Source organism: Simochromis diagramma, unplaced genomic scaffold (assembly GCF_900408965.1).
Source record: "Simochromis diagramma unplaced genomic scaffold, fSimDia1.1 OVJJ01000053.1, whole genome shotgun sequence".
In the NCBI taxonomy this organism is placed as follows: domain Eukaryota; kingdom Metazoa; phylum Chordata; class Actinopteri; order Cichliformes; family Cichlidae; genus Simochromis; species Simochromis diagramma.
The window spans coordinates 57689-73085 of NW_024387112.1; the positions used below are offsets into that span (position 1 = coordinate 57689).

At 41.9% G+C, this 15397-nt stretch overlaps 1 long non-coding RNA gene across 1 annotated transcript; it reads right to left on the minus strand.

Annotated features, from left to right (window-relative positions):
- Positions 1-12407: 12407 nt before the first annotated feature.
- Positions 12408-13312, minus strand: LOC120743241. Its single transcript, XR_005698119.1, has 3 exons — positions 13261-13312; positions 13075-13176; positions 12408-12459 (listed from the first exon to the last, which is right to left on the minus strand). It is a non-coding gene; the product is annotated as an uncharacterized LOC120743241 (long non-coding RNA).
- Between the last annotated feature and the right edge of the window lie 2085 nt (positions 13313-15397).

The window sequence follows — 15397 nt, forward strand, 5'->3', positions numbered from 1 at the left end:
TATGATCTTCACATGCTTCATCCGAAGGACATTTTCTGTGTATTCACTACCTAATTTATAGCCAAAGTATTCACTCACTGTCTCTGTACTGTTTCACTAGCTTAGCTTAGCTCATAGCCGAATCGTTAGCACCATGGCTACTTCACCTGTACCTCCTGCACTTTCCTACTCATTGTGTCAGATGTTTAGTTACTCCTCGGCCTCCTTTAGCCGATAGTTGTAGTTGTAACAAATGTAGCATATTTGCAGCTCTGGAGGCCAGGATTACTGAATTGGAGACTCGGCTTCGCACCCTTCATTCACCCGTAGCTAGCCAGGCCCCTGTAGCTGGTACAGCCGAAGATAGCGTAGGCCCCGCTAGCTGTTTCCCGGCAGACCCCAAGCAGCTGGGGAAAGAGGGGGGCTGGGTGATGGTGAGAAGGACGCATAGTCCTAAAAGGAAGCCCCAGGTACACCACCAACCTGTTAATGTGTCTAATAGGGCTGGGTATTGTCACCGATTTCTAGAATTGATTCAATTCCGATTCACAAGGTCCCGAATTGATTCGATCCACGATTCAATTCAATTTGATTCAATTCGATTCAATTTGATTTGAATCTGGGAAATTTTGACAGTCAGAAATATTATAATTCAGATCAGTATATTTACATATTTCTGTATCAATAAAAAGGAAGCTGACACTTGCAAGACTTTATCAAAGGTGTGAGCGTCACAGCAGATGCCTTTGTGTCAAAGTAGCTGAAGATAAAACACAGAAAAACATGAAGGTGATTTTCCTGGCCTGGGATTTTATATAAATATTCTGCAGTACATCAAAAATGAAAGAAAACCAATAATCAACATATGAGCGTTACCTCTGACTTTACAGCGGTTTTATTATAGACACGGTTAAGCGTTTTGCATTTTGCATAATTTTAAAAAGTTTAAATTTGTTCAGTATTGAACAGCAGAAATGAGGTTTTCTCTTCGGAATGTAAAAGGGAAAAAAAACAGTGGCCGACAGCGCTGTAAACAACGGTAGACTTGTGCGTGACAAGCAAGCAAATAATGAAGAAAACAGATTTTTAGACGGGAAACTGTTCTTGAAGTATAGAGAGAGAGAGAGAGAGAGAGAGAGAGAGCTGTGCATCGTGGTGGAGGCAAAACAGTAAAAGTCAGAGTGAATTCATGACGATGTTTATGTGAAGCATAGTTTGGATCTTCTTTTGCTGCTGGTTCGGTCAATATTGTTTGGAGAGAGATCAAACTAACAGCTTTAGAATCAGCGCAAAAAGGGCGTGAACACAAAGCGCGGACCTGCCGACAGTGAGCTGTCGGCTTTCAGCCCCAACTGTGAGAAAGGCGACATCTCACTGATTCTGATCCGCGGGTCGCGCTGTGTGTTTAAGTCTTTGTGCAGAATCCGTGTTCCTGCACTCATTTACTGTCTTAGCTATTTGGTGGTTGTTGAAATTTTGTGAGATTTCACCAGAGATTCGGGCATTTCAGGCAAAATTTATATTAAAAAATCGATTCAGGATTTTAATGAATCGATTTTACGTTATCCAAGCCAGAATTTATTTTAATCGATAAATCGATTATAAAAACCCACCCCTAGTGTCTAACTGTTTTTCCCCACTCGGTGACACACCCGCCGGGGGTAAAACTCTGGTAATTGGTGATTCTGTTCTCAGACATGTGAAGACCGGCAACCGACAACACCAGCAACCATAGTCAATTGTCTTCCAGGGGCCAGAGCAGGCGAGATTGAAGGAAATTTAAAACTGCTGGCTAAGGGTAAACGTAAATTTAGTAAAATTAGAATTTACGTAGGCAGTAATGACACCCGGTTACGCCAACCGGAGGTCACTAAAATCAATATTGAATCGGTGTGCAACTTTGCCAAAACAATGTGGGACTCTGTAGTTTTCTCTGGTCCCCTCCCCAATCAGACCAGGAGTGACATGTTTAGCCGCATGTTCTCCTTAAATTGCTGGCTGTCTGAGTGGTGTCCCAGAAACAATGTGGGCTTCACAGATAATTGGCAAACCTTCTGGAGGAAACCTGGTCTTGTTAGGAGAGACAGCATCCATCCCACTCTGGATGGAGCAGCTCTCATTTCTAGAAATATGGACAAATTTATTAAACCCCCCAAAATATGACTATCCAGAGTTGGGACCAGACAGCAGAGTTGCAGTCTTACACGCCTCTCTGCAGCTTCTCTCCTCCTGCTACCCCCCCAAAACCCATCACTATTGAGACTGTGTCAGCTCCCAAACAGACAAAAACAAACTAAAAACCAGCAATAAACAACTTAAACATAAAAAAATCACAAAGAAACATCAATACAGTATCCACGTCTGAACCAAAGAGTAAAACAGTGAAATGTGGATTATTAAATATTAGGTCTCTCTCCTCCAAGTCTCTGTTAGTACATGACTTAATAATTGAGCAACAAATCGATTTACTCTGCCTTACAGAAACCTGGTTGCAGCCGGATAATTATGTTAGTTTAAATGAATCAACACCCCCCAAGTAGGGATGGGTACCGTTATCCGGTGCCATCATGGCACCGGTTCTGACATAAACGGTAGTAACCAGACCGAAAAGCAGCGCACATTTCGGTGCTTTATTTCGGTGCTTTCTTTTCCTGAGCTGTGATGACTTTAGATTCTAGCCAATCATTTTACGTTTCCGAGGATAGTAGGCGGGGCCAGGTATGTACGTTCTTTTAGAGCAGAGCTACAGATTAAAAATGTCCAAGGCGAAGTGATCAAAAGTCTGGCTGTACTTCACAGCAAAAGATGCAAACTCAGCAGCCTGCAACAAGTGCTTTAAGCTGATACTGTGATACTGTCAAAGGAGGTAACACCTCAAATCTGATGAAACACCTGGCGATGCATAGCGTTTTTTTAAAAGCCGAGAAATGCGCCGTATTTCATAGCTTGCTGCAAGACCTCACACCGGCACATCTACTGTGGGTGTGGTGCCTGTTATCAGACCGGAGTTAGCAACATCCCCCAAAAACCCGAAGAGTAGAGTCCTGGCCCCTAGCCCTGCCAGCATAGCAGAAATGATGAGGATGATGATGGCAGCAGCAGCCGTTCTTCTCTGCGTGAGTAGCTTAATGTTGTTCGTGTGTAATTCACATGAGAGGTTTTTGGTCAAAGTTTGTGTTTTTTCCATTGTTTAAGCACTCCTTCCAGCCAAGAGTTATGCCATATATGCTCTATAGCTGCAGAAAAGGCTAACATTGTTATCTTTTTACAAAAAAAAACAGCTGAACATGAGAGGTTTTTGGACCAATTTTGTGTTCTCCATTCTTTAAGCACCGGTTTGAGCACCGTTTAAGCACCGCCACCGTTTCAAAAGTACCGGTTTGGCACTGGTATCGGATAAAACCTAAACGATACCCATCCCTACCCCCAAGTCATTCTAACTACCAGAAATCTCGAAGCAAAGGCCGAGGGGCGGTGTGGCAGCATTTTTTCACACCAGCCTATTAATTAACCAAAGACCCAGACAGACTTTTAATTCATTTGAAAGTCTGATGCTTAGCCTTGTCCACCCCAGCTGTAAAACCAAGAAACCAGTTTTAATTGTTATCATATATCGTCCACCTGGGCCTTACACAGAGTTTCTCTCTGATTTCTCAGACTTTTTATCTGATTTAGTTTTCAGCTCAGATAATTATTTTATCTGAGCTGAGAACTAATAATTATTGTAGGTGATTTTAACATCCATGTAGATACTAAAAATGACAGCCTCAACATGGCATTTAATCTGTTATTAGACTCAATTGGCTTCTCTCAAAATGTAAAAGAACCCACCCACCACTTTAATCACACTCTAGATCTTGTTTTAACATATGGCATAGAAACGATCGTTTCCTGATAACATTTACATTTACAATAATTGATTACACAGCAGTGGAGAATAGACTTTATCACAGTAGATGTCTTTCTGAATGTGCTGTAACAAATTTAAGAATATAATCCACCCACTGTAATCATCTTCAATGCTCTGTACCAACATAGAGCAGAGCATCTATCTGAACACTACTCCAACAGAGGTCGATTAGCTTGTTAATAATTTTACCTCCTCATTACATACAACTCTGGATACTGTAGCTCCTGTGAAAACTAAGGCCTCAAATCAGAAGTACCTGACTCCGTGGTATAATTCTCAAACATGTAGCCTAAAGCAGATGACTCGTAAGCTGGAGAGGAAATGGTGTGTCACAAATTTAGAGGATCATCATTTAGCCTGGAGAAATAGTTTGCTGCTTTATAAGAAAGCCCTCCGCAAAGACAGAACATCTTACTATTCGTCAATGATTGAAGAAAATAAGGACAACCCCAGGTTTCTCTTCAGCACTGTAGCCAGGCTGACAAAAAGTCAGAGCTCTTTTGAGCCAACCATCCCTTTAATGCTAGCTAGTAATGACTTCATGAACTTCTTCACAAATAAAATTCTTATCATTAGAGAAAAAATTACCAACAATCATCCCACAGATGTAATATCGTCTACAGCTACTCTTAGTACCATTGATGTTAAGTTAGACTCTTTTTCTCCAATTGATCTTTCTGAGTTAACTTCAATAATTACTTCCTCCAAACCATCAACATGTCTTTTAGACCCCATTCCTACAAAACTGCTCAAAGAAGTCCTGCTATTAATTAATTCTTCGATCTTAAATATGATCAACTAGAGCTGGGTGATATAAGATTTTTTCATATCACGATATGTTTTTTCATTTCAGGCGATAACGATATATATAACGATATAAGCCAAATAACTATATTTGTAAGATTTAAATGTGCCTTAAACGTTGCTCACAAGTAAAATGTGAAATAATCAGCAGCTTGTTTTGATTTAAATACTTGTTTCCCATAATAAATTCAACAGGGCAGATGTACTTAAGAAACATGAGACTTCAGTTTCAGATAAATAAGGGCAAATATTGCAAACTACACATAAAGTAGCCGCTAAGCATTTAAGTTTTGAAATAGAACAAACAAAACAAAAATATTCATTCTAAAAATAAATCTTAGTTTGTTTTACAGAAGCACAGACAAAATTGACTAACTTTTATCAATATCAAATAAACTGAGAAATAAAAGGAAATTCTCAATCTCTCCTTGTTGTATAGCTTAGCTATTACCTTAATTAGCTGCTTGAATCCTTCATTTTCAACCGTGTTTATTGGTAGCATGTCTTTAGCAAGACAGTAGGCTATGGCATTCGTTATGTCGCTATGTCTCTTCGCTTTTTTGTCATATGGTAAGACGCTGGAGAAAGCCGACTCAATTGACTGTTGCTGCTTCGCAGGGATTCCCCTGGTTGTTTTCGATGACGAATTAGCACTTTCAGTCAGAGATTGACCGTGCTCTAGTGCAGCGGTCCCCAACCTTTTTTGCGCAACAGACCGGTTTATGCCCGACAATATTTTCATGGACCGGCCTTTAAGGTGTCGCGGATAAATACAGCAAAATAAAACTAGTACCGGTACCGTAAAAAAGAAAATTTATTCATTACACACGTGAAAAGACCAAGGAAAACTGAGTAAACAATAAAAACGATAACAAAATAACGCTGAAAACTGATTAAAAACCCTGAAAACTATACATTTCACACCTGAGCCTCAACTCTCGCGGCCTGGTACCAAACGACTCACGGACCGGTACCGGTCCGAGGCCCGGGGGTTGGGGACCGCTGCTCTAGTGGGTGGCACTGCTTCAGGTGATTAAAAAAAAGGCTTGTTGTTTTTCCAGACTTTGTGGGAACATGTTTTTGGCTAAATTTACAGTGCGCGCTACTCTATTTTTTGTCAGACTTCAAATAGTTGAAATTTCTCTGGCCCTTCTTTTCGACAATCTCTCCGGCATTGGAACTTTCATCTGTGTTCTCCTCAGTAACCTGGTCACCCAAGCTCTCGGTTGATTTTTCTCTAGTCGGCACACTCATTTTCAAAAATTACCCGGTCGGCAGGGCGGCTGGCTCCTTCCCAAACAATTACACGTGCGGCTTCGCACTTGTGCTGTACGTAGCAAGTCACGTACCATGACGCTGCGGCTGTGCTTGGTTCAGCTACTTAATTTGGATTGGCTGTTCTTTTTTTTTTTGTTTTTCTTTTTTTTTAAAAAAGAGAGGAAGCGAGAGAGAGATGAGGTCTATCGCAATAGTCTCATTTTTCTATCGAGAAAAAGTTATTTCGCAATACATATCGTTATCGTTCTATCCCCCAGCTCTATGATCAACCTATCTCTAATAATCGGCTATGTACCACAGGCCTTCAAGCTGGCTGTAGTTAAACCTTTACTCAAAAAGCCATCTCTAGACCCAGCAGTCTTAGCTAATTATAGGCCAATTTCCAACCTTCCTTTCATATCAAAAATCCTTGAAAGAGTAGTTGTCAAACAGCTAACAGATCATCTGCAGAGGAATGGCTTATTGAAGAGTTTCAGTCAGGATTCGGAGCTCATCATAGCACAGAAACAGCTTTAGTGAAGGTTACAAATGACTTTCTTATGGCCTCTGACAGTGGACTCATCTCTGTGCTTGTCCTGCTAGACCTTAGTGCAGCGTTCGATACTGTTGACCATAATATCATATTAGAGCGATTAGAACATGCTGTAGGTATTACAGGTACTGTGCTGCAGTGGTTTGTATCATATCTATCTAATAGACTCCAATTTGTGCATGTAAATGGAGAGTCCTCTTTACCCACTAAGGTCAATTATGGTGTTCCACAGGGCTCGGTGATAGGACCAATTCTGTTTACATTTTACATGCTTCCCCTAGGCAGTATCATTAGAAGACATAGCATACATTTTCACTGCTATGCAGAATGTCTTAAAGACATAAACACCTGGATGGCCACTAACTTTCTGCTTCTTAATTCAGATAAAACTGAGGTTATTGTACTCGGCCCTGAAAATCTTAGAAATATGGTATGTAACCAGATTCTTACTATGGATGGCATTACCTTGGCCTCCAGTAATGCTGTGAGGACTCTTGGAGTAATTGTTGACCAGGACATGTCCTTCAACGCACATATTAAACAAATATGTAAGACTGCTTTCTTCCTTTTGCGCAACATCTCTAAAGTTAGAAATATCCTGTCTCAGAGTGACGCTGAAAAACTAGTTCATGCATTTATTACTTCCAGGCTGGACTACTGTAATCCATTATTATCAGGATGTCCTAAAAACTCGCTGAAAAGCCTTCAGTTAATCCAAAATGCTGCAGCAAGAGTCCTGACAGGGACTAGAAAGAGAGAGCAGATTTCTCCTGTTTTGGCTTCCTGTTAAATCCAGGATTGAATTCAAAATCCTGCTCCTCACATACAAGGTCTTAAATAATCAGGCCCCATCTTATCTTAATGACCTTGTAGTACCATATCACCCTATTAGAGCACTTCCCTCTCGCACTGCAGGCCTACTTGTTGTTCCTAGAGTATTTAAAAGTAGAATGGGAGGCAGAGCCTTCATTGAGTTTTTCCTTTCCGGTCACCTTTCTCACTCAGTATGTGTCAATAGACCTCTCTACCTCTCTGTCTGTCTTTCACAGCATGTCTTTCATCCTGTTTTCCTTCTCTCACCCCAACCGGTCACAGCAGATGGTCCCGCCCCTCCCTGAGCCTGGTTCTGCCGAAGGTTTCCTCCTGTTAAAAGGCAGTTTTTCCTTCCCACTGTCGCCAAAGTGCTTGCTCATAGGGGGTCATATGATTGTTGGGTTTTTCGCTGTATCTATGAAGCGCCTTGAGGCGACTTTTGTTGTGATTTGGCGCTATATACAGTGGGGCAAAAAAGTATTTAGTCAGCCACCGATTGTGCAAGTTCCCCCACCTAAAATGATGACAGAGGTCAGTAATTTGCACCAGAGGTACACTTCAACTGTGAGAGACAGAATGTGAAAAAAAAATCCATGAATCCACATGGTAGGATTTGTAAAGAATTTATTCGTAAATCAGGGTGGAAAATAAGTATTTGGTCAATAACAAAAATACAACTCAATACTTTGTAACATAACCTTTGTTGGCAATAACAGAGGTCAAACGTTTACTATAGGTCTTTACCAGGTTTGCACACACAGTAGCTGGTATTTTGGCCCATTCCTCCATGCAGATCTTCTCGAGAGCAGTGATGTTTTGGGGCTGTCGCCGAGCAACACGGACTTTCAACTCCCACCACAGATTTTCTATGGGGTTGAGGTCTGGAGACTGGCTAGGCCACTCCAGGACTTTCAAATGCTTCTTACGGAGCCACTCCTTTGTTGCCCGGGCGGTGTGTTTTGGATCATTGTCATGTTGGAAGACCCAGCCTCGTTTCATCTTCAAAGTTCTCACTGATGGAAGGAGGTTTTGGCTCAAAATCTCACGATACATGGCCCCATTCATTCTGTCCTTAACACGGATCAGTCGTCCTGTCCCCTTGGCAGGAAAACAGCCCCATAGCATGATGTTTCCACCCCCATGCTTCACAGTAGGTATGGTGTTCTTGGGATGCAACTCTGTATTCTTCTCCCTCCAAACACGACGAGTTGAGTTTATACCAAAAAGTTCTACTTTGGTTTCATCTGACCACATGACATTCTCCCAATCCTCTGCTGTATCATCCATGTGCTCTCTGGCAAACTTCAGACGGGCCTGGACATGCACTGGCTTCAGCAGCGGGACACGTCTGGCACTGCGGGATTTGATTCCCTGCCGTTGTAGTGTGTTACTGATGGTGACCTTTGTTACTTTGGTCCCAGCTCTCTGCAGGTCATTCACCAGGTCCCCCCGTGTGGTTCTGGGATCTTTGCTCACCGTTCTCATGATCATTTTGACCCCACGGGATGAGATCTTGCGTGGAGCCCCAGATCGAGGGAGATTATCAGTGGTCTTGTATGTCTTCCATTTTCTGATGATTGCTCCCACAGTTGATTTTTCACACCAAGCTGCTTGCCTATTGTAGATTCACTCTTCCCAGTCTGGTGCAGGTCTACAATACTTTTCCTGGTGTCCTTCGAAAGCTCTTTGGTCTTGGCCATGGCGGAGTTTGGAGTCTGACTGTTTGAGGCTGTGGACAGGTGTCTTCTATACAGATGATGAGTTCAAACAGGTTCCATTCATACAGGTAACGAGTGGGGGACAGAAAAGCTTCTTACAGAAGACGTTACAGGTCTGTGGGAGCCAGAGATTTTCCTTGTTTGAGGTGACCAAATACTTATTTTCCACCCTGATTTACGAATAAATTCTTTACAAATCCTACCATGTGAATTCATGGATTTTTTTTTCACATTCTGTCTCTCACAGTTGAAGTGTACCTCTGGTGCAAATTACTGACCTCTGTCATCATTTTAAGTGGGGGAACTTGCACAATCAGTGGCTGACTAAATACTTTTTTGCCCCACTGTAAATAAAATTGAATTGAATTGAATTGATACACCGACTACATAGGGGATGACAATGTTGTTGCATCTGTCTTTCTTATCGTCCCTCGCTGGTGTCTGGTCTTCTTTTCTGTGCATCTTTGCTGACTTTATAAACGCCCAATTAGGATATCTGCATGTTTTGAGTGCTTCCTTTAAATGTGTGAGGTCCTTCTTTTTCCCTTCAGGCTTAAAGGGAAAATGTTCTGCCCGGTGGTGTAGGGCCTTAATTACTCCAAGTTTGTGTTCCAGAGGGTGATGGGAATCAAAGAGGTACTGGTCCGTGTGTTTGGGCTTTCGGTAAACTTCAATGTTGAGGTTGCCATTCTCTTCAATCTCCAAAAGTTGATTCTGTTCATCTGGACATAGCGTTTTGTGGGAGAAATGTTTCATTACTCATTCAGGTGACTTATTCAGTCTCAGCTGACTGCAGATTTACCCAATCTTATAAACAGTCCATTTGCATAATGACTGAAACCAGCCCACTGAAGGAACAATGAGCTGGGAGGTCAGTTCCTTAATCATAATTTGGGATGGGTATCGAAAATCGGTTCTTGTTGAGAACCGGTTCCCACTGTTTCAATTCCTTTGAATTGTTTGCCATTTTTGCAAACTACAGGCTGTAGTGGGTACAAGCTATGTACAGGCTATGAACAGGATATAAATATGAAATAAAAAAAAACTATACAGAAATCTGAGATATACAGTTATACAGAAATGTGAACTATGCAAGTTATAAACAGTTGTAGGATTAAAAATTATCGTATTTTATACTTTGTTATTGCTACAGAAGAATATTTATTTTATTATTTTACATTTACAATTTTTTTCGGGAACCCTGTGACACCCCATTGAAGACCCGTAGGCTGTGGATCTCTTAAGATCTCACTGTTGGGTTTGTAAGGCCAAGTTATTCCTAAATTTATATCTTGTTCAAAGAGAAGATATATAACAAAGTTCTAAGCTAATCAACGTTAGTGTTCTCCTGTTTTAAAAAAAAGAATCGTTAAGAGAATCGATAAAGAATCTAATCGTTAAACAGAATCGAAAATGGAATCGGAATCGTGAAAATCTCATCAATACCCATCCCTAATTATAATTATGCAAATCCTCATGACTGGTCAATGGTCTTTGATCAGTGGTTTTGATCAGTGGTTGTTGCTCAATGGTCATGAGAATTTGCATAATTATGATTAGGGAACTGACCTCCCAGCCCATTGTTCCTTCAGTGGGCTGGTTTCAGTCATTATGCAAATGCACTGTTTATAAGATTGGGGAACCCTGCAGTCAGCTGAGACTGAAGAAATCACTTGGATGAGTGACGAAACGGTTCTCCCACAAAACGCTACATCCAGATAAACAGAATCAACTTTTGGAGATTTACTTTCCTGGATGATTGAGTATGCATCAAGCCATTCTCTTCAATGTGCACAGCGCAGTCCAGGAAAGGCAAACAGTCATCCTTTGTGTCTTCCCTGGTGAACTTGATGTTTTTATCCACAACGTTAATGTGCGCAGTGAAGGATTTCACTTCTTGTGTCTTGATTTTGACCCAGGTGTCATTTACATATCTGTACCAGTGGCTGGGTACTCTCCCTTTAAAAGAGCAGAGAGCCTTCCTTTCCACTTCGTCCAAAGGTTGGTTGGTAAAGGTTGGTTACAATAGGTGACACAGGAAGCCCATGGCACAGCCATGTTTTTGTCTGTAGAAGCCCTCGAAGTATTTGAAATATGTAGTGGTAAGGCAGAGGTCTAACAGTGTGCAAATCTGATCAGGTGTGAAGTTGGTCCTGTCTTCCAAGGAGCTGTCTTCTCTCAATCAACTCTAATTACTATTGCCATGTTATCTCTTCTAATTAAGGTACAGCCACTCAAACTTGCTGCTTTCAGTGTTTCAGTGAGAAGACAAATGTCTGAATATGAGCTGGAAACTGCTGAGAGTCCTCCCTCATTCCCGTGGGGTTTACTTTCTCTACTACTTTCACTATAAACACGCCCCTTTCATGCACCTGCAGAGGGCCACCAGCAGATGGAGCTGTCTTAAACAAATCCACTTGGATAGTTAGCTGTTGATGTTTTTCTTAGTATGATTGTAGTATTTTGAGTTATTCTTTAGATTTATTTCAACTCTTATATTGTGCACAAGCGTTGAGCGACCCATAATTTCTCTGTACTTTTCATAAGAGCAGCCAGACTTTCAGCTAGTTTTTCTTTTTTAAGTGCTCTGCAGGTTTTATGAAGGTGTGTCAAAGTTGTTCTTTGGACATTTGGCTGCTTTTTAAATCATTTTCAGTTCTCATACAGGAACATTCTTCAAGATAAATCCAAGTGTTTTGGACCAGAGTTAACTTGATAGATATGCATGGGTGTGTAACTCTTAGAAGCTGATTGGCTGCTTTTTATGGGGCCTGGGTCTTTGGAAAGTGAACAAACAACAGTTTTAGTAACACACCCTGAACTGCATACTTTAACAAACAACATGAGATTTTAACTGTAATGTAAAAATCTAAAAATCCTGTGATTCATTGTTATTAAGCACAAACACATCTATGGCCCCGTTTCTATTAGTACCTGCTCAGATCGACTCACCACAGGTCGCCACGACTGGACTGGATCCACTGGTTTCCATTACAGTTGAGGACCACCTAATGTGCTCGTCTCAATACAGCCGAGTGTCAACTCACATCATTAGTAAGTGCTAATGCTGCTAATTTCCTTCATATTTGTCATTTACAAAGTTTTTGAAGAAACAGTTATTCAGCTTCATTCCCACTGATCTCGACTACAAACTGTTTCACTTTGGTTTTTGTTTAAAGCCTCGATGTTTAAAATGTTTCCCTGTGATCACATTTGCACCGTCTGATTTCAAAGTTTGTTTTCTTTTGGTCATTTAGTCCACAGAGTCCTTGGTGTTCTGAAAGGGACCTATAAATAAATGCATTATTATTATTAATAATAAAGTAGTTGTTGTACATGTACAGACCATAAATATGGAGTCCAGCTGTGTTTGATGCTGCAGATCAGACTGACCACTGGGAACCTCTGAGCTCTGCTGCTCCACTCTTTGGAGGAACCATGGACACACAAACACACACACACACACACACACACACACACACACACACACACACACACACACACACACACACACACACACACACACACCATTTATCCCTTTGTCTCAAACACACACACGTGTATTCAAAGCCTCGATTTGTTCATATTTCATTTGTTGTGTTTTTATCTTCAGCGTTTTCAGTGTTGCTGCATTTTACACCAAAAATGTTTCCACTGATGAATCAGATTGATTTGAATGTGTTTCACACACATCCATACAAATCCCTCCCTGGTGGTCACATGACTCTATAACATAACAGGAGTCATGTGACAAGAGTTTCATGCTGTAAAATGTCAAAATGGTTGAATGTGGTGGAGTAAAAATGTGAGATGTCAGCTACTTTTCTTCAATATGAAATGTTTGCAGGGCCTGACAGGAAGTGGACGGACGCTCTGATCACTTCCTGTTTGCTGAAGTGGATTTTCAGTTGTTTAAAAACCAAAGGCTTGTTTTAAAAGACAGTTTAAATGGGACTGAGGGAACGACGTGTTTGCACTGCAGTTTATATCCAACCACATCAAGCAGTTAAATCAAAGAGTTCATGTTACTAACAGCTCACCTCTCTGCAGCAGACACAGGCTGGACTTTAAAATCAACGAAGTGACCTTTAGACCAGTCACTCTTTAAGGACACAGAGCTGGGTGGAGGTCCAGGCTGGTTCCTGTGAATAATGATGGAGCAGTGATGTGAGTGCTGAGCTGTGACATGGAGAAGAGTCATGGACAGTTAGAGATGGTCATCTCACCTCTGAGCTTTGGTCTGGCTCTCATGTTCCCCACACAGAGTGCTTTTAGAGGGAGGGACTCCCTCCTCTCTGTCCTCACACTGATCCATGCTGCTCAATTCAGCTCACACACACTTTCTACCTGCAGAGGAAACACAAATCATTCATGTGCACATCAACTGCAATCCTCCTTTCCGTCATGTGTGCTGTCCAAATATCAGCTGCTTCTTTCCTGCTTCATCTCAGTGTCAGCTGGATGCAGTCAGACAGCAGTGTGAGGCAGAGGAAGCTGCCATCAGCTGCTCTGCTATCAGTCCACTAGATGGAGCCGTGAAGCACACACGATGCATTCACTGACACACACTGATTCACTGTGACTGGAAGCTTCAGTCAGTCCAACACCTGTGAACAACATTTTAAACGTTTCAGCTGATCCAGGATTCAAAGAGGATCAGCAGAGTTAAAGCTTCACACTAATTCTTCCTGCTGAGTTTGCAGAGAACTGCACACACACTGATTCACTGCTAATGAGAAGCTTCTTCCATCCAGTAATTCATCATCCATCAGCTCTGCTGCTGCTCTCAGTCCTGGACTCTGATCACACACTAAAAGCAGCTCTTTAACTCGTGTCAGAAAGAACTCTTAGTGTTAGCTTAGCGTTAGCTTAGTGTTAGCTTAGTGTTAGCTTAGTGTTAGCATGCTGTGTGCTAGCTCAGCGTCAGAGCTCTGCAGGTGTCTCGTGTGTAAATATTAATCACAGTGACAGTAAAGGAGGTAAAGGGCTGTGACGTCATCACGTACGCTGCGTCCTCTGTGGGCTCTGAGTGAACTCAAAGTACAAACTACAAGTACACAAACACGAACGTAGCTCAGAGTGGCGGACACACTCGGCCTCGTTGGTCCAGCTGTGAGTCCGTTACCGTGAACTATGGAGCGGCAGATTTGTGCTGAACTAAGCTGCACACAGCTGATGTTAGCCAGGAAACATTACACACTGACTTTAATGGAGAGACCGGAAATACAAACACACACAGTTTGTTGTGTGAATAAATCAAACACGAGCTGAACAAACAGTAAAGTTCCTAAAGACAAACTGTTAAAGGAGGAAACAAAGCAAACTTACAGTTTCTTCACACACCAACAACAAGCTCCACTCCACACCTGGACACTAAACACGGACACACAGGTGAGCTGCTTCCTGGAAGGAGGCGGGGCTACACCTGAAACTCAGCACAGGTGGGAGGGGCTCAGCTCTGTGTGTGCTGATGTGTTAACTTTAAAAATATGCCGTCTGACTGCTCAGACTGAGTCAGAGTAAAGTTCACATGCTGACGTGTGGAGACATGAAACCTTGTTGTAGCTGCAGGTGTGAACACACTGATCCCAGATCAGCTCTGCTGTAACATGAACATTTCTGCTGCAAAGCTTCAAATGTTCAGCATGTTTCTCTGTTTCCAGTCTATAGATCCAGTCACACTTTCTACCTTCACCTGTGCAGTAAAGACTGAGAGCAGAGCTGAAACCAAGCGTCCAATCAGTGAGCAGCATCAACACCTGAGCTTCATTCAGACTCTGTTATTGAAGATGTTGTTGGTACAAAGTTCATCTGCTGCTCACATGAATCCATGAAAGATTTATTTCACTGAATGTTTCTTCAAAGCTCATTTCAACCTGTTGAAGTCATGAATGAAAGTGCAGACTGAGAGTGGATCACATGATGTTTGAGGTGTGTCATGTGACATGTTCAGTATTGTCACACATGTCTAGATTGTCCCTGATATCATAACTGCTCAAACACTGATGATTATATTTGAAGAATTATTCCTGATGGCAGCAAAGTTTGAATGGAGCTCTCTGTCTGTGCTGATTTGTCGCCCTCTGGAGGTCAAAGCACAAACTGCATGATGTCACTGTAACCACCACAGTGACAGGAAGTGTTTTTATGACTGAAACACTGAAATGATGCTAACGGCTGTCGTTAGGCTCACTGACAGCAGTGCTGATGTGTTCATGTCAAACACTGGCTCAGGTCAGACTCCTTCATCCTTCTCCAATGTGAGGCCGCCCTCAGACCCACAGGAGCTCTGACCTTTGACCTCCTGACCCTAACCATTTTAGTCTTGTTGCATCTTTAAATGCAAATCCATCCAAACTGTAG